The sequence below is a fragment of the Leuresthes tenuis genome, unplaced genomic scaffold (genome assembly GCF_036924035.1).
Source record: "Leuresthes tenuis unplaced genomic scaffold, fLeuTen1.0.hap1 SCAF_5, whole genome shotgun sequence".
In the NCBI taxonomy this organism is placed as follows: domain Eukaryota; kingdom Metazoa; phylum Chordata; class Actinopteri; order Atheriniformes; family Atherinopsidae; genus Leuresthes; species Leuresthes tenuis.
In genome coordinates, this window is record NW_027325359.1 from 33,699,758 (window position 1) to 33,718,551 (window position 18,794).

At 42.7% G+C, this 18,794-nt stretch overlaps 10 non-coding genes across 10 annotated transcripts; all 10 read left to right on the forward strand.

Moving 5' to 3' along the window:
• Positions 1-677: 677 nt before the first annotated feature.
• On the forward strand, positions 678-759 carry trnas-gcu (transfer RNA serine (anticodon GCU)). Its single transcript has one exon. It is a non-coding gene; the product is annotated as a tRNA-Ser (tRNA).
• A 1,609-nt stretch (positions 760-2,368) lies between these two features.
• On the forward strand, positions 2,369-2,450 carry trnas-gcu (transfer RNA serine (anticodon GCU)). The gene has a single exon. It is a non-coding gene; the product is annotated as a tRNA-Ser (tRNA).
• A 1,601-nt stretch (positions 2,451-4,051) lies between these two features.
• trnas-gcu (transfer RNA serine (anticodon GCU)) lies at positions 4,052-4,133 on the forward strand. The gene has a single exon. It is a non-coding gene; the product is annotated as a tRNA-Ser (tRNA).
• A 1,601-nt stretch (positions 4,134-5,734) lies between these two features.
• trnas-gcu (transfer RNA serine (anticodon GCU)) lies at positions 5,735-5,816 on the forward strand. Its single transcript has one exon. It is a non-coding gene; the product is annotated as a tRNA-Ser (tRNA).
• A 1,601-nt stretch (positions 5,817-7,417) lies between these two features.
• Positions 7,418-7,499, forward strand: trnas-gcu (transfer RNA serine (anticodon GCU)). The gene has a single exon. It is a non-coding gene; the product is annotated as a tRNA-Ser (tRNA).
• Positions 7,500-10,027: 2,528 nt separating this feature from the next.
• trnas-gcu (transfer RNA serine (anticodon GCU)) lies at positions 10,028-10,109 on the forward strand. The gene has a single exon. It is a non-coding gene; the product is annotated as a tRNA-Ser (tRNA).
• Positions 10,110-11,710: 1,601 nt separating this feature from the next.
• On the forward strand, positions 11,711-11,792 carry trnas-gcu (transfer RNA serine (anticodon GCU)). Its single transcript has one exon. It is a non-coding gene; the product is annotated as a tRNA-Ser (tRNA).
• A 1,601-nt stretch (positions 11,793-13,393) lies between these two features.
• Positions 13,394-13,475, forward strand: trnas-gcu (transfer RNA serine (anticodon GCU)). Its single transcript has one exon. It is a non-coding gene; the product is annotated as a tRNA-Ser (tRNA).
• A 1,600-nt stretch (positions 13,476-15,075) lies between these two features.
• On the forward strand, positions 15,076-15,157 carry trnas-gcu (transfer RNA serine (anticodon GCU)). Its single transcript has one exon. It is a non-coding gene; the product is annotated as a tRNA-Ser (tRNA).
• A 2,708-nt stretch (positions 15,158-17,865) lies between these two features.
• On the forward strand, positions 17,866-17,947 carry trnas-gcu (transfer RNA serine (anticodon GCU)). The gene has a single exon. It is a non-coding gene; the product is annotated as a tRNA-Ser (tRNA).
• The last annotated feature ends 847 nt before the right edge of the window (positions 17,948-18,794 follow it).

Sequence of the window (18,794 nt, forward strand, 5' to 3'; positions counted from 1 at the left end):
TCCATATTTGAGTATATACTGAAGAGACTGAAACCCTAAATTTGAATTGCCCTAAATCCAACTGCATTTGTTTTGCCCTATTTGTAAATCAAAGAACCTCAAAGATCCCTACATGAAAACATATTTAGATCATAATGATTCTCCTTTTGTGAAAGGAGGAATTCATATGCTCTGCCCACAAGGCCTTTGTACCTTGTGACGCGCTCATGTGAGATTGAAATTTTACAAAGGCAACACAAGACCAAACAATGACAATAACCTCCACTGATCATGTCAAAGCTTCCTGGAGAAGGCGTGAATGGATCACAACATGCTCAACCAGCTCTTTGATTCGAACACCATCCCCTATGGTTGTAGGGCTCACGATGCAGATATCGCAAAACCCTAAGCCAACTTCAGCTGTACCACCACAGATGTTGATGATTTCCTCCACTGAAATGTGAAGCTAAGGAAGGATTCCTGGAGAATGCAGGCATCGATCCCGCTACCTCTCACATGCAAAGCGAGCGCTCTACCACTTGAGCTAATTCCCCTTTTTTTTCCTTTTGTGAAGGAAGGGAGAATTGATTTCCTCCTTTCACAGCCCTGCGTTACTAATGAGGCTGCAATGTGAGACTGAAATTTTAGCAGCTGTTGTTGAGGACGCGAATTTTTAGCATCAAAACAACAGTTGAGGGGACGAGGTGGCCGAGTGGTTAAGGCGATGGACTGCTAATCCATTGTGCTTTGCACGCATGGGTTCAAATCCCATTCTCGTCGGCTTTCCATCTAAAGCAGTGTTGTCAACACTTGTTTCTGATTCCACTTTGTGCAAATGCCTTTTTCAAACAATGCTTATGTGGCAATATTTTTATTTTAGCTTACATTAGGTTCATTAGGGGGATTGAATGTGTCATGAACAATTTGTTTTCTGACTTCAGGGTAATCATGCTCTGAAAGATTACTTTTGCTTTCAGTTTACACCCACCTTTGACTTGTATATTAGCCGCAATCAGCTGTAAATGACTTTCTCCACAGAGCACAAGCAAGTTAAAGCTTCCTGGAGAATGCGGGCATCCCGCTATGTCTCGCATGTTAAGCAGGCGCTCTACCACTTGCGCTAATTCCCCTTTCATTGTTGAGTAGAGACTGCAGATATCATGGAACGCTAGCACCCCCCCAGCCCCACCCCACCCCCCCGTGCTCGTCCTAGGGTCATTTGCATTGATTTATGCTTTTTGAAGGTAATTGACGCTAATCCATTTCCATGCAAGTGGGTCAACTCCGGTCCTGATGGGCACTTATTTGCAAATCAGATGATGTGTTCAGGAGCTATGTCAGTCTTTTCTTAGTGCTTCCAAATCAACGACCATTTCTGACCAAAAGATCTATTCCTCGATCCATCAAAAGGAATAGATCTCACGATTGTGGCTTGTTGGTTTTACTCAGTGTGTTTTTCAGACTGGTTGAATGTATCAAGAAGAGTCTTGCATCCGATTAGTGAGACACAGGAATTCCGTAGTGTTTCATGCTTTCAGTTTTTAAACAAATTTGAATTTGCATATTAGTTGGTCTGCCTTTATAAGACCACCATTTAGACCTCTCACCAGAAGAGCACCTAAAAGATTTCTGAGGAATGAGGACATGAATCCCGCCACATTTTGCATGGAAAGCAAGCCCTTTATAGTTTGACCTAATTTGCCTTCCATATTTGAGTATATACTGAAGAGACTCAAACCCTAAATTTGAATTGCCCTAAATCCAACTGCATTTGTTTTGCCCTATTTGTAAATCAAAGAACCTCAAAGATCCCTACATGAAAACATATTTAGATCATAATGATTCTCCTTTTGTGAAAGGAGGAATTCATATGCTCTGCCCACAAGGCCTTTGTACCTTGTGACGCGCTCATGTGAGATTGAAATTTTACAAAGGCAACACAAGACCAAACGATGACAATAACCTCCACTGATCATGTCAAAGCTTCCTGGAGAAGGCGTGAATGGATCACAACATGCTCAACCAGCTCTTTGATTCGAACACCATCCCCTATGGTTGTAGGGCTCACGATGCAGATATCGCAAAACCCTAAGCCAACTTCAGCTGTACCACCACAGATGTTGATGATTTCCTCCACTGAAATGTGAAGCTAAGGAAGGATTCCTGGAGAATGCAGGCATCGATCCCGCTACCTCTCACATGCAAAGCGAGCGCTCTACCACTTGAGCTAATTCCCCTTTTTTTTCCTTTTGTGAAGGAAGGGAGAATTGATTTCCTCCTTTCACAGCCCTGCGTTACTAATGAGGCTGCAATGTGAGACTGAAATTTTAGCAGCTGTTGTTGAGGAAGGGAGGACGCGAATTTTTAGCATCAAAACAACAGTTGAGGGGACGAGGTGGCCGAGTGGTTAAGGCGATGGACTGCTAATCCATTGTGCTTTGCACGCATGGGTTCAAATCCCATTCTCGTCGGCTTTCCATCTAAAGCAGTGTTGTCAACACTTGTTTCTGATTCCACTTTGTGCAAATGCCTTTTTCAAACAATGCTTATGTGGCAATATTTTTATTTTAGCTTACATTAGGTTCATTAGGGGGATTGAATGTGTCATGAACAATTTGTTTTCTGACTTCAGGGTAATCATGCTCTGAAAGATTACTTTTGCTTTCAGTTTACACCCACCTTTGACTTGTATATTAGCCGCAATCAGCTGTAAATGACTTTCTCCACAGAGCACAAGCAAGTTAAAGCTTCCTGGAGAATGCGGGCATCCCGCTATGTCTCGCATGTTAAGCAGGCGCTCTACCACTTGCGCTAATTCCCCTTTCATTGTTGAGTAGAGACTGCAGATATCATGGAACGCTAGCACCCCCCCAGCCCCACCCCACCCCCCCGTGCTCGTCCTAGGGTCATTTGCATTGATTTATGCTTTTTGAAGGTAATTGACGCTAATCCATTTCCATGCAAGTGGGTCAACTCCGGTCCTGATGGGCACTTATTTGCAAATCAGATGATGTGTTCAGGAGCTATGTCAGTCTTTTCTTAGTGCTTCCAAATCAACGACCATTTCTGACCAAAAGATCTATTCCTCGATCCATCAAAAGGAATAGATCTCACGATTGTGGCTTGTTGGTTTTACTCAGTGTGTTTTTCAGACTGGTTGAATGTATCAAGAAGAGTCTTGCATCCGATTAGTGAGACACAGGAATTCCGTAGTGTTTCATGCTTTCAGTTTTTAAACAAATTTGAATTTGCATATTAGTTGGTCTGCCTTTATAAGACCACCATTTAGACCTCTCACCAGAAGAGCACCTAAAAGATTTCTGAGGAATGAGGACATGAATCCCGCCACATTTTGCATGGAAAGCAAGCCCTTTATAGTTTGACCTAATTTGCCTTCCATATTTGAGTATATACTGAAGAGACTGAAACCCTAAATTTGAATTGCCCTAAATCCAACTGCATTTGTTTTGCCCTATTTGTAAATCAAAGAACCTCAAAGATCCCTACATGAAAACATATTTAGATCATAATGATTCTCCTTTTGTGAAAGGAGGAATTCATATGCTCTGCCCACAAGGCCTTTGTACCTTGTGACGCGCTCATGTGAGATTGAAATTTTACAAAGGCAACACAAGACCAAACGATGACAATAACCTCCACTGATCATGTCAAAGCTTCCTGGAGAAGGCGTGAATGGATCACAACATGCTCAACCAGCTCTTTGATTCGAACACCATCCCCTATGGTTGTAGGGCTCACGATGCAGATATCGCAAAACCCTAAGCCAACTTCAGCTGTACCACCACAGATGTTGATGATTTCCTCCACTGAAATGTGAAGCTAAGGAAGGATTCCTGGAGAATGCAGGCATCGATCCCGCTACCTCTCACATGCAAAGCGAGCGCTCTACCACTTGAGCTAATTCCCCTTTTTTTTCCTTTTGTGAAGGAAGGGAGAATTGATTTCCTCCTTTCACAGCCCTGCGTTACTAATGAGGCTGCAATGTGAGACTGAAATTTTAGCAGCTGTTGTTGAGGACGCGAATTTTTAGCATCAAAACAACAGTTGAGGGGACGAGGTGGCCGAGTGGTTAAGGCGATGGACTGCTAATCCATTGTGCTTTGCACGCATGGGTTCAAATCCCATTCTCGTCGGCTTTCCATCTAAAGCAGTGTTGTCAACACTTGTTTCTGATTCCACTTTGTGCAAATGCCTTTTTCAAACAATGCTTATGTGGCAATATTTTTATTTTAGCTTACATTAGGTTCATTAGGGGGATTGAATGTGTCATGAACAATTTGTTTTCTGACTTCAGGGTAATCATGCTCTGAAAGATTACTTTTGCTTTCAGTTTACACCCACCTTTGACTTGTATATTAGCCGCAATCAGCTGTAAATGACTTTCTCCACAGAGCACAAGCAAGTTAAAGCTTCCTGGAGAATGCGGGCATCCCGCTATGTCTCGCATGTTAAGCAGGCGCTCTACCACTTGCGCTAATTCCCCTTTCATTGTTGAGTAGAGACTGCAGATATCATGGAACGCTAGCACCCCCCCAGCCCCACCCCACCCCCCCGTGCTCGTCCTAGGGTCATTTGCATTGATTTATGCTTTTTGAAGGTAATTGACGCTAATCCATTTCCATGCAAGTGGGTCAACTCCGGTCCTGATGGGCACTTATTTGCAAATCAGATGATGTGTTCAGGAGCTATGTCAGTCTTTTCTTAGTGCTTCCAAATCAACGACCATTTCTGACCAAAAGATCTATTCCTCGATCCATCAAAAGGAATAGATCTCACGATTGTGGCTTGTTGGTTTTACTCAGTGTGTTTTTCAGACTGGTTGAATGTATCAAGAAGAGTCTTGCATCCGATTAGTGAGACACAGGAATTCCGTAGTGTTTCATGCTTTCAGTTTTTAAACAAATTTGAATTTGCATATTAGTTGGTCTGCCTTTATAAGACCACCATTTAGACCTCTCACCAGAAGAGCACCTAAAAGATTTCTGAGGAATGAGGACATGAATCCCGCCACATTTTGCATGGAAAGCAAGCCCTTTATAGTTTGACCTAATTTGCCTTCCATATTTGAGTATATACTGAAGAGACTGAAACCCTAAATTTGAATTGCCCTAAATCCAACTGCATTTGTTTTGCCCTATTTGTAAATCAAAGAACCTCAAAGATCCCTACATGAAAACATATTTAGATCATAATGATTCTCCTTTTGTGAAAGGAGGAATTCATATGCTCTGCCCACAAGGCCTTTGTACCTTGTGACGCGCTCATGTGAGATTGAAATTTTACAAAGGCAACACAAGACCAAACGATGACAATAACCTCCACTGATCATGTCAAAGCTTCCTGGAGAAGGCGTGAATGGATCACAACATGCTCAACCAGCTCTTTGATTCGAACACCATCCCCTATGGTTGTAGGGCTCACGATGCAGATATCGCAAAACCCTAAGCCAACTTCAGCTGTACCACCACAGATGTTGATGATTTCCTCCACTGAAATGTGAAGCTAAGGAAGGATTCCTGGAGAATGCAGGCATCGATCCCGCTACCTCTCACATGCAAAGCGAGCGCTCTACCACTTGAGCTAATTCCCCTTTTTTTTCCTTTTGTGAAGGAAGGGAGAATTGATTTCCTCCTTTCACAGCCCTGCGTTACTAATGAGGCTGCAATGTGAGACTGAAATTTTAGCAGCTGTTGTTGAGGACGCGAATTTTTAGCATCAAAACAACAGTTGAGGGGACGAGGTGGCCGAGTGGTTAAGGCGATGGACTGCTAATCCATTGTGCTTTGCACGCATGGGTTCAAATCCCATTCTCGTCGGCTTTCCATCTAAAGCAGTGTTGTCAACACTTGTTTCTGATTCCACTTTGTGCAAATGCCTTTTTCAAACAATGCTTATGTGGCAATATTTTTATTTTAGCTTACATTAGGTTCATTAGGGGGATTGAATGTGTCATGAACAATTTGTTTTCTGACTTCAGGGTAATCATGCTCTGAAAGATTACTTTTGCTTTCAGTTTACACCCACCTTTGACTTGTATATTAGCCGCAATCAGCTGTAAATGACTTTCTCCACAGAGCACAAGCAAGTTAAAGCTTCCTGGAGAATGCGGGCATCCCGCTATGTCTCGCATGTTAAGCAGGTGCTCTACCACTTGCGCTAATTCCCCTTTCATTGTTGAGTAGAGACTGCAGATATCATGGAACGCTAGCACCCCCCCAGCCCCACCCCACCCCCCCGTGCTCGTCCTAGGGTCATTTGCATTGATTTATGCTTTTTGAAGGTAATTGACGCTAATCCATTTCCATGCAAGTGGGTCAACTCCGGTCCTGATGGGCACTTATTTGCAAATCAGATGATGTGTTCAGGAGCTATGTCAGTCTTTTCTTAGTGCTTCCAAATCAACGACCATTTCTGACCAAAAGATCTATTCCTCGATCCATCAAAAGGAATAGATCTCACGATTGTGGCTTGTTGGTTTTACTCAGTGTGTTTTTCAGACTGGTTGAATGTATCAAGAAGAGTCTTGCATCCGATTAGTGAGACACAGGAATTCCGTAGTGTTTCATGCTTTCAGTTTTTAAACAAATTTGAATTTGCATATTAGTTGGTCTGCCTTTATAAGACCACCATTTAGACCTCTCACCAGAAGAGCACCTAAAAGATTTCTGAGGAATGAGGACATGAATCCCGCCACATTTTGCATGGAAAGCAAGCCCTTTATAGTTTGACCTAATTTGCCTTCCATATTTGAGTATATACTGAAGAGACTGAAACCCTAAATTTGAATTGCCCTAAATCCAACTGCATTTGTTTTGCCCTATTTGTAAATCAAAGAACCTCAAAGATCCCTACATGAAAACATATTTAGATCATAATGATTCTCCTTTTGTGAAAGGAGGAATTCATATGCTCTGCCCACAAGGCCTTTGTACCTTGTGACGCGTTCATGTGAGATTGAAATTTTACAAAGGCAACACAAGACCAAACAATGACAATAACCTCCACTGATCATGTCAAAGCTTCCTGGAGAAGGCGTGAATGGATCACAACATGCTCAACCAGCTCTTTGATTCGAACACCATCCCCTATGGTTGTAGGGCTCACGATGCAGATATCGCAAAACCCTAAGCCAACTTCAGCTGTACCACCACAGATGTTGATGATTTCCTCCACTGAAATGGGAAGCTAAGGAAGGATTCCTGGAGAATGCAGGCATCGATCCCGCTACCTCTCACATGCAAAGCGAGCGCTCTACCACTTGAGCTAATTCCCCTTTTTTTTCCTTTTGTGAAGGAAGGGAGAATTGATTTCCTCCTTTCACAGCCCTGCGTTACTAATGAGGCTGCAATGTGAGACTGAAATTTTAGCAGCTGTTGTTGAGGACGCGAATTTTTAGCATCAAAACAACAGTTGAGGGGACGAGGTGGCCGAGTGGTTAAGGCGATGGACTGCTAATCCATTGTGCTTTGCACGCATGGGTTCAAATCCCATTCTCGTCGGCTTTCCATCTAAAGCAGTGTTGTCAACACTTGTTTCTGATTCCACTTTGTGCAAATGCCTTTTTCAAACAATGCTTATGTGGCAATATTTTTATTTTAGCTTACATTAGGTTCATTAGGGGGATTGAATGTGTCATGAACAATTTGTTTTCTGACTTCAGGGTAATCATGCTCTGAAAGATTACTTTTGCTTTCAGTTTACACCCACCTTTGACTTGTATATTAGCCGCAATCAGCTGTAAATGACTTTCTCCACAGAGCACAAGCAAGTTAAAGCTTCCTGGAGAATGCGGGCATCCCGCTATGTCTCGCATGTTAAGCAGGTGCTCTACCACTTGCGCTAATTCCCCTTTCATTGTTGAGTAGAGACTGCAGATATCATGGAACGCTAGCACCCCCCCAGCCCCACCCCACCCCCCCGTGCTCGTCCTAGGGTCATTTGCATTGATTTATGCTTTTTGAAGGTAATTGACGCTAATCCATTTCCATGCAAGTGGGTCAACTCCGGTCCTGATGGGCACTTATTTGCAAATCAGATGATGTGTTCAGGAGCTATGTCAGTCTTTTCTTAGTGCTTCCAAATCAACGACCATTTCTGACCAAAAGATCTATTCCTCGATCCATCAAAAGGAATAGATCTCACGATTGTGGCTTGTTGGTTTTACTCAGTGTGTTTTTCAGACTGGTTGAATGTATCAAGAAGAGTCTTGCATCCGATTAGTGAGACACAGGAATTCCGTAGTGTTTCATGCTTTCAGTTTTTAAACAAATTTGAATTTGCATATTAGTTGGTCTGCCTTTATAAGACCACCATTTAGACCTCTCACCAGAAGAGCACCTAAAAGATTTCTGAGGAATGAGGACATGAATCCCGCCACATTTTGCATGGAAAGCAAGCCCTTTATAGTTTGACCTAATTTGCCTTCCATATTTGAGTATATACTGAAGAGACTGAAACCCTAAATTTGAATTGCCCTAAATCCAACTGCATTTGTTTTGCCCTATTTGTAAATCAAAGAACCTCAAAGATCCCTACATGAAAACATATTTAGATCATAATGATTCTCCTTTTGTGAAAGGAGGAATTCATATGCTCTGCCCACAAGGCCTTTGTACCTTGTGACGCGCTCATGTGAGATTGAAATTTTACAAAGGCAACACAAGACCAAACAATGACAATAACCTCCACTGATCATGTCAAAGCTTCCTGGAGAATGCGGGCATCCCGCTATGTCTCGCATGTTAAGCAGGCGCTCTACCACTTGCGCTAATTCCCCTTTCATTGTTGAGTAGAGACTGCAGATATCATGGAACGCTAGCACCCCCCCAGCCCCACCCCACCCCCCCGTGCTCGTCCTAGGGTCATTTGCATTGATTTATGCTTTTTGAAGGTAATTGACGCTAATCCATTTCCATGCAAGTGGGTCAACTCCGGTCCTGATGGGCACTTATTTGCAAATCAGATGATGTGTTCAGGAGCTATGTCAGTCTTTTCTTAGTGCTTCCAAATCAACGACCATTTCTGACCAAAAGATCTATTCCTCGATCCATCAAAAGGAATAGATCTCACGATTTTTGCTTGTTGGTTTTACTCAGTGTGTTTTTCAGACTGGTTGAATGTATCAAGAAGAGTCTTGCATCCGATTAGTGAGACACAGGAATTCCGTAGTGTTTCATGCTTTCAGTTTTTAAACAAATTTGAATTTGCATATTAGTTGGTCTGCCTTTATAAGACCACCATTTAGACCTCTCACCAGAAGAGCACCTAAAAGATTTCTGAGGAATGAGGACATGAATCCCGCCACATTTTGCATGGAAAGCAAGCCCTTTATAGTTTGACCTAATTTGCCTTCCATATTTGAGTATATACTGAAGAGACTCAAACCCTAAATTTGAATTGCCCTAAATCCAACTGCATTTGTTTTGCCCTATTTGTAAATCAAAGAACCTCAAAGATCCCTACATGAAAACATATTTAGATCATAATGATTCTCCTTTTGTGAAAGGAGGAATTCATATGCTCTGCCCACAAGGCCTTTGTACCTTGTGACGCGCTCATGTGAGATTGAAATTTTACAAAGGCAACACAAGACCAAACGATGACAATAACCTCCACTGATCATGTCAAAGCTTCCTGGAGAAGGCGTGAATGGATCACAACATGCTCAACCAGCTCTTTGATTCGAACACCATCCCCTATGGTTGTAGGGCTCACGATGCAGATATCGCAAAACCCTAAGCCAACTTCAGCTGTACCACCACAGATGTTGATGATTTCCTCCACTGAAATGTGAAGCTAAGGAAGGATTCCTGGAGAATGCAGGCATCGATCCCGCTACCTCTCACATGCAAAGCGAGCGCTCTACCACTTGAGCTAATTCCCCTTTTTTTTCCTTTTGTGAAGGAAGGGAGAATTGATTTCCTCCTTTCACAGCCCTGCGTTACTAATGAGGCTGCAATGTGAGACTGAAATTTTAGCAGCTGTTGTTGAGGACGCGAATTTTTAGCATCAAAACAACAGTTGAGGGGACGAGGTGGCCGAGTGGTTAAGGCGATGGACTGCTAATCCATTGTGCTTTGCACGCATGGGTTCAAATCCCATTCTCGTCGGCTTTCCATCTAAAGCAGTGTTGTCAACACTTGTTTCTGATTCCACTTTGTGCAAATGCCTTTTTCAAACAATGCTTATGTGGCAATATTTTTATTTTAGCTTACATTAGGTTCATTAGGGGGATTGAATGTGTCATGAACAATTTGTTTTCTGACTTCAGGGTAATCATGCTCTGAAAGATTACTTTTGCTTTCAGTTTACACCCACCTTTGACTTGTATATTAGCCGCAATCAGCTGTAAATGACTTTCTCCACAGAGCACAAGCAAGTTAAAGCTTCCTGGAGAATGCGGGCATCCCGCTATGTCTCGCATGTTAAGCAGGCGCTCTACCACTTGCGCTAATTCCCCTTTCATTGTTGAGTAGAGACTGCAGATATCATGGAACGCTAGCACCCCCCCAGCCCCACCCCACCCCCCCGTGCTCGTCCTAGGGTCATTTGCATTGATTTATGCTTTTTGAAGGTAATTGACGCTAATCCATTTCCATGCAAGTGGGTCAACTCCGGTCCTGATGGGCACTTATTTGCAAATCAGATGATGTGTTCAGGAGCTATGTCAGTCTTTTCTTAGTGCTTCCAAATCAACGACCATTTCTGACCAAAAGATCTATTCCTCGATCCATCAAAAGGAATAGATCTCACGATTGTGGCTTGTTGGTTTTACTCAGTGTGTTTTTCAGACTGGTTGAATGTATCAAGAAGAGTCTTGCATCCGATTAGTGAGACACAGGAATTCCGTAGTGTTTCATGCTTTCAGTTTTTAAACAAATTTGAATTTGCATATTAGTTGGTCTGCCTTTATAAGACCACCATTTAGACCTCTCACCAGAAGAGCACCTAAAAGATTTCTGAGGAATGAGGACATGAATCCCGCCACATTTTGCATGGAAAGCAAGCCCTTTATAGTTTGACCTAATTTGCCTTCCATATTTGAGTATATACTGAAGAGACTGAAACCCTAAATTTGAATTGCCCTAAATCCAACTGCATTTGTTTTGCCCTATTTGTAAATCAAAGAACCTCAAAGATCCCTACATGAAAACATATTTAGATCATAATGATTCTCCTTTTGTGAAAGGAGGAATTCATATGCTCTGCCCACAAGGCCTTTGTACCTTGTGACGCGCTCATGTGAGATTGAAATTTTACAAAGGCAACACAAGACCAAACGATGACAATAACCTCCACTGATCATGTCAAAGCTTCCTGGAGAAGGCGTGAATGGATCACAACATGCTCAACCAGCTCTTTGATTCGAACACCATCCCCTATGGTTGTAGGGCTCACGATGCAGATATCGCAAAACCCTAAGCCAACTTCAGCTGTACCACCACAGATGTTGATGATTTCCTCCACTGAAATGTGAAGCTAAGGAAGGATTCCTGGAGAATGCAGGCATCGATCCCGCTACCTCTCACATGCAAAGCGAGCGCTCTACCACTTGAGCTAATTCCCCTTTTTTTTCCTTTTGTGAAGGAAGGGAGAATTGATTTCCTCCTTTCACAGCCCTGCGTTACTAATGAGGCTGCAATGTGAGACTGAAATTTTAGCAGCTGTTGTTGAGGACGCGAATTTTTAGCATCAAAACAACAGTTGAGGGGACGAGGTGGCCGAGTGGTTAAGGCGATGGACTGCTAATCCATTGTGCTTTGCACGCATGGGTTCAAATCCCATTCTCGTCGGCTTTCCATCTAAAGCAGTGTTGTCAACACTTGTTTCTGATTCCACTTTGTGCAAATGCCTTTTTCAAACAATGCTTATGTGGCAATATTTTTATTTTAGCTTACATTAGGTTCATTAGGGGGATTGAATGTGTCATGAACAATTTGTTTTCTGACTTCAGGGTAATCATGCTCTGAAAGATTACTTTTGCTTTCAGTTTACACCCACCTTTGACTTGTATATTAGCCGCAATCAGCTGTAAATGACTTTCTCCACAGAGCACAAGCAAGTTAAAGCTTCCTGGAGAATGCGGGCATCCCGCTATGTCTCGCATGTTAAGCAGGCGCTCTACCACTTGCGCTAATTCCCCTTTCATTGTTGAGTAGAGACTGCAGATATCATGGAACGCTAGCACCCCCCCAGCCCCACCCCACCCCCCCGTGCTCGTCCTAGGGTCATTTGCATTGATTTATGCTTTTTGAAGGTAATTGACGCTAATCCATTTCCATGCAAGTGGGTCAACTCCGGTCCTGATGGGCACTTATTTGCAAATCAGATGATGTGTTCAGGAGCTATGTCAGTCTTTTCTTAGTGCTTCCAAATCAACGACCATTTCTGACCAAAAGATCTATTCCTCGATCCATCAAAAGGAATAGATCTCACGATTTTTGCTTGTTGGTTTTACTCAGTGTGTTTTTCAGACTGGTTGAATGTATCAAGAAGAGTCTTGCATCCGATTAGTGAGACACAGGAATTCCGTAGTGTTTCATGCTTTCAGTTTTTAAACAAATTTGAATTTGCATATTAGTTGGTCTGCCTTTATAAGACCACCATTTAGACCTCTCACCAGAAGAGCACCTAAAAGATTTCTGAGGAATGAGGACATGAATCCCGCCACATTTTGCATGGAAAGCAAGCCCTTTATAGTTTGACCTAATTTGCCTTCCATATTTGAGTATATACTGAAGAGACTCAAACCCTAAATTTGAATTGCCCTAAATCCAACTGCATTTGTTTTGCCCTATTTGTAAATCAAAGAACCTCAAAGATCCCTACATGAAAACATATTTAGATCATAATGATTCTCCTTTTGTGAAAGGAGGAATTCATATGCTCTGCCCACAAGGCCTTTGTACCTTGTGACGCGCTCATGTGAGATTGAAATTTTACAAAGGCAACACAAGACCAAACGATGACAATAACCTCCACTGATCATGTCAAAGCTTCCTGGAGAAGGCGTGAATGGATCACAACATGCTCAACCAGCTCTTTGATTCGAACACCATCCCCTATGGTTGTAGGGCTCACGATGCAGATATCGCAAAACCCTAAGCCAACTTCAGCTGTACCACCACAGATGTTGATGATTTCCTCCACTGAAATGTGAAGCTAAGGAAGGATTCCTGGAGAATGCAGGCATCGATCCCGCTACCTCTCACATGCAAAGCGAGCGCTCTACCACTTGAGCTAATTCCCCTTTTTTTTCCTTTTGTGAAGGAAGGGAGAATTGATTTCCTCCTTTCACAGCCCTGCGTTACTAATGAGGCTGCAATGTGAGACTGAAATTTTAGCAGCTGTTGTTGAGGACGCGAATTTTTAGCATCAAAACAACAGTTGAGGGGACGAGGTGGCCGAGTGGTTAAGGCGATGGACTGCTAATCCATTGTGCTTTGCACGCATGGGTTCAAATCCCATTCTCGTCGGCTTTCCATCTAAAGCAGTGTTGTCAACACTTGTTTCTGATTCCACTTTGTGCAAATGCCTTTTTCAAACAATGCTTATGTGGCAATATTTTTATTTTAGCTTACATTAGGTTCATTAGGGGGATTGAATGTGTCATGAACAATTTGTTTTCTGACTTCAGGGTAATCATGCTCTGAAAGATTACTTTTGCTTTCAGTTTACACCCACCTTTGACTTGTATATTAGCCGCAATCAGCTGTAAATGACTTTCTCCACAGAGCACAAGCAAGTTAAAGCTTCCTGGAGAATGCGGGCATCCCGCTATGTCTCGCATGTTAAGCAGGCGCTCTACCACTTGCGCTAATTCCCCTTTCATTGTTGAGTAGAGACTGCAGATATCATGGAACGCTAGCACCCCCCCAGCCCCACCCCACCCCCCCGTGCTCGTCCTAGGGTCATTTGCATTGATTTATGCTTTTTGAAGGTAATTGACGCTAATCCATTTCCATGCAAGTGGGTCAACTCCGGTCCTGATGGGCACTTATTTGCAAATCAGATGATGTGTTCAGGAGCTATGTCAGTCTTTTCTTAGTGCTTCCAAATCAACGACCATTTCTGACCAAAAGATCTATTCCTCGATCCATCAAAAGGAATAGATCTCACGATTTTTGCTTGTTGGTTTTACTCAGTGTGTTTTTCAGACTGGTTGAATGTATCAAGAAGAGTCTTGCATCCGATTAGTGAGACACAGGAATTCCGTAGTGTTTCATGCTTTCAGTTTTTAAACAAATTTGAATTTGCATATTAGTTGGTCTGCCTTTATAAGACCACCATTTAGACCTCTCACCAGAAGAGCACCTAAAAGATTTCTGAGGAATGAGGACATGAATCCCGCCACATTTTGCATGGAAAGCAAGCCCTTTATAGTTTGACCTAATTTGCCTTCCATATTTGAGTATATACTGAAGAGACTCAAACCCTAAATTTGAATTGCCCTAAATCCAACTGCATTTGTTTTGCCCTATTTGTAAATCAAAGAACCTCAAAGATCCCTACATGAAAACATATTTAGATCATAATGATTCTCCTTTTGTGAAAGGAGGAATTCATATGCTCTGCCCACAAGGCCTTTGTACCTTGTGACGCGCTCATGTGAGATTGAAATTTTACAAAGGCAACACAAGACCAAACGATGACAATAACCTCCACTGATCATGTCAAAGCTTCCTGGAGAAGGCGTGAATGGATCACAACATGCTCAACCAGCTCTTTGATTCGAACACCATCCCCTATGGTTGTAGGGCTCACGATGCAGATATCGCAAAACCCTAAGCCAACTTCAGCTGTACCACCACAGATGTTGATGATTTCCTCCACTGAAATGTGAAGCTAAGGAAGGATTCCTGGAGAATGCAGGCATCGATCCCGCTACCTCTCACATGCAAAGCGAGCGCTCTACCACTTGAGCTAATTCCCCTTTTTTTCCTTTTGTGAAGGAAGGGAGAATTGATTTCCTCCTTTCACAGCCCTGCGTTACTAATGAGGCTGCAATGTGAGACTGAAATTTTAGCAGCTGTTGTTGAGGACGCGAATTTTTAGCATCAAAACAACAGTTGAGGGGACGAGCTGGCCGAGTGGTTAAGGCGATGGACTGCTAATCCATTGTGCTTTGCACGCATGGGTTCAAATCCCATTCTCGTCGGCTTTCCATCTAAAGCAGTGTTGTCAACACTTGTTTCTGATTCCACTTTGTGCAAATGCCTTTTTCAAACAATGCTTATGTGGCAATATTTTTATTTTAGCTTACATTAGGTTCATTAGGGGGATTGAATGTGTCATGAACAATTTGTTTTCTGACTTCAGGGTAATCATGCTCTGAAAGATTACTTTTGCTTTCAGTTTACACCCACCTTTGACTTGTATATTAGCCGCAATCAGCTGTAAATGACTTTCTCCACAGAGCACAAGCAAGTTAAAGCTTCCTGGAGAATGCGGGCATCCCGCTATGTCTCGCATGTTAAGCAGGTGCTCTACCACTTGCGCTAATTCCCCTTTCATTGTTGAGTAGAGACTGCAGATATCATGGAACGCTAGCACCCCCCCAGCCCCACCCCACCCCCCCGTGCTCGTCCTAGGGTCATTTGCATTGATTTATGCTTTTTGAAGGTAATTGACGCTAATCCATTTCCATGCAAGTGGGTCAACTCCGGTCCTGATGGGCACTTATTTGCAAATCAGATGATGTGTTCAGGAGCTATGTCAGTCTTTTCTTAGTGCTTCCAAATCAACGACCATTTCTGACCAAAAGATCTATTCCTCGATCCATCAAAAGGAATAGATCTCACGATTGTGGCTTGTTGGTTTTACTCAGTGTGTTTTTCAGACTGGTTGAATGTATCAAGAAGAGTCTTGCATCCGATTAGTGAGACACAGGAATTCCGTAGTGTTTCATGCTTTCAGTTTTTAAACAAATTTGAATTTGCATATTAGTTGGTCTGCCTTTATAAGACCACCATTTAGACCTCTCACCAGAAGAGCACCTAAAAGATTTCTGAGGAATGAGGACATGAATCCCGCCACATTTTGCATGGAAAGCAAGCCCTTTATAGTTTGACCTAATTTGCCTTCCATATTTGAGTATATACTGAAGAGACTGAAACCCTAAATTTGAATTGCCCTAAATCCAACTGCATTTGTTTTGCCCTATTTGTAAATCAAAGAACCTCAAAGATCCCTACATGAAAACATATTTAGATCATAATGATTCTCCTTTTGTGAAAGGAGGAATTCATATGCTCTGCCCACAAGGCCTTTGTACCTTGTGACGCGCTCATGTGAGATTGAAATTTTACAAAGGCAACACAAGACCAAACGATGACAATAACCTCCACTGATCATGTCAAAGCTTCCTGGAGAAGGCGTGAATGGATCACAACATGCTCAACCAGCTCTTTGATTCGAACACCATCCCCTATGGTTGTAGGGCTCACGATGCAGATATCGCAAAACCCTAAGCCAACTTCAGCTGTACCACCACAGATGTTGATGATTTCCTCCACTGAAATGTGAAGCTAAGGAAGGATTCCTGGAGAATGCAGGCATCGATCCCGCTACCTCTCACATGCAAAGCGAGCGCTCTACCACTTGAGCTAATTCCCCTTTCATTGTTGAGTAGAGACTGCAGATATCATGGAACGCTAGCACCCCCCCAGCCCCACCCCACCCCCCCGTGCTCGTCCTAGGGTCATTTGCATTGATTTATGCTTTTTGAAGGTAATTGACGCTAATCCATTTCCATGCAAGTGGGTCAACTCCGGTCCTGATGGGCACTTATTTGCAAATCAGATGATGTGTTCAGGAGCTATGTCAGTCTTTTCTTAGTGCTTCCAAATCAACGACCATTTCTGACCAAAAGATCTATTCCTCGATCCATCAAAAGGAATAGATCTCACGATTTTTGCTTGTTGGTTTTACTCAGTGTGTTTTTCAGACTGGTTGAATGTATCAAGAAGAGTCTTGCATCCGATTAGTGAGACACAGGAATTCCGTAGTGTTTCATGCTTTCAGTTTTTAAACAAATTTGAATTTGCATATTAGTTGGTCTGCCTTTATAAGACCACCATTTAGACCTCTCACCAGAAGAGCACCTAAAAGATTTCTGAGGAATGAGGACATGAATCCCGCCACATTTTGCATGGAAAGCAAGCCCTTTATAGTTTGACCTAATTTGCCTTCCATATTTGAGTATATACTGAAGAGACTGAAACCCTAAATTTGAATTGCCCTAAATCCAACTGCATTTGTTTTGCCCTATTTGTAAATCAAAGAACCTCAAAGATCCCTACATGAAAACATATTTAGATCATAATGATTCTCCTTTTGTGAAAGGAGGAATTCATATGCTCTGCCCACAAGGCCTTTGTACCTTGTGACGCGCTCATGTGAGATTGAAATTTTACAAAGGCAACACAAGACCAAACGATGACAATAACCTCCACTGATCATGTCAAAGCTTCCTGGAGAAGGCGTGAATGGATCACAACATGCTCAACCAGCTCTTTGATTCGAACACCATCCCCTATGGTTGTAGGGCTCACGATGCAGATATCGCAAAACCCTAAGCCAACTTCAGCTGTACCACCACAGATGTTGATGATTTCCTCCACTGAAATGTGAAGCTAAGGAAGGATTCCTGGAGAATGCAGGCATCGATCCCGCTACCTCTCACATGCAAAGCGAGCGCTCTACCACTTGAGCTAATTCCCCTTTTTTTTCCTTTTGTGAAGGAAGGGAGAATTGATTTCCTCCTTTCACAGCCCTGCGTTACTAATGAGGCTGCAATGTGAGACTGAAATTTTAGCAGCTGTTGTTGAGGACGCGAATTTTTAGCATCAAAACAACAGTTGAGGGGACGAGGTGGCCGAGTGGTTAAGGCGATGGACTGCTAATCCATTGTGCTTTGCACGCATGGGTTCAAATCCCATTCTCGTCGGCTTTCCATCTAAAGCAGTGTTGTCAACACTTGTTTCTGATTCCACTTTGTGCAAATGCCTTTTTCAAACAATGCTTATGTGGCAATATTTTTATTTTAGCTTACATTAGGTTCATTAGGGGGATTGAATGTGTCATGAACAATTTGTTTTCTGACTTCAGGGTAATCATGCTCTGAAAGATTACTTTTGCTTTCAGTTTACACCCACCTTTGACTTGTATATTAGCCGCAATCAGCTGTAAATGACTTTCTCCACAGAGCACAAGCAAGTTAAAGCTTCCTGGAGAATGCGGGCATCCCGCTATGTCTCGCATGTTAAGCAGGTGCTCTACCACTTGCGCTAATTCCCCTTTCATTGTTGAGTAGAGACTGCAGATATCATGGAACGCTAGCACCCCCCCAGCCCCACCCCACCCCCCCGTGCTCGTCCTAGGGTCATTTGCATTGATTTATGCTTTTTGAAGGTAATTGACGCTAATCCATTTCCATGCAAGTGGGTCAACTCCGGTCCTGATGGGCACTTATTTGCAAATCAGATGATGTGTTCAGGAGCTATGTCAGTCTTTTCTTAGTGCTTCCAAATCAACGACCATTTCTGACCAAAAGATCTATTCCTCGATCCATCAAAAGGAATAGATCTCACGATTTTTGCTTGTTGGTTTTACTCAGTGTGTTTTTCAGACTGGTTGAATGTATCAAGAAGAGTCTTGCATCCGATTAGTGAGACACAGGAATTCCGTAGTGTTTCATGCTTTCAGTTTTTAAACAAATTTGAATTTGCATATTAGTTGGTCTGCCTTTATAAGACCACCATTTAGACCTCTCACCAGAAGAGCACCTAAAAGAT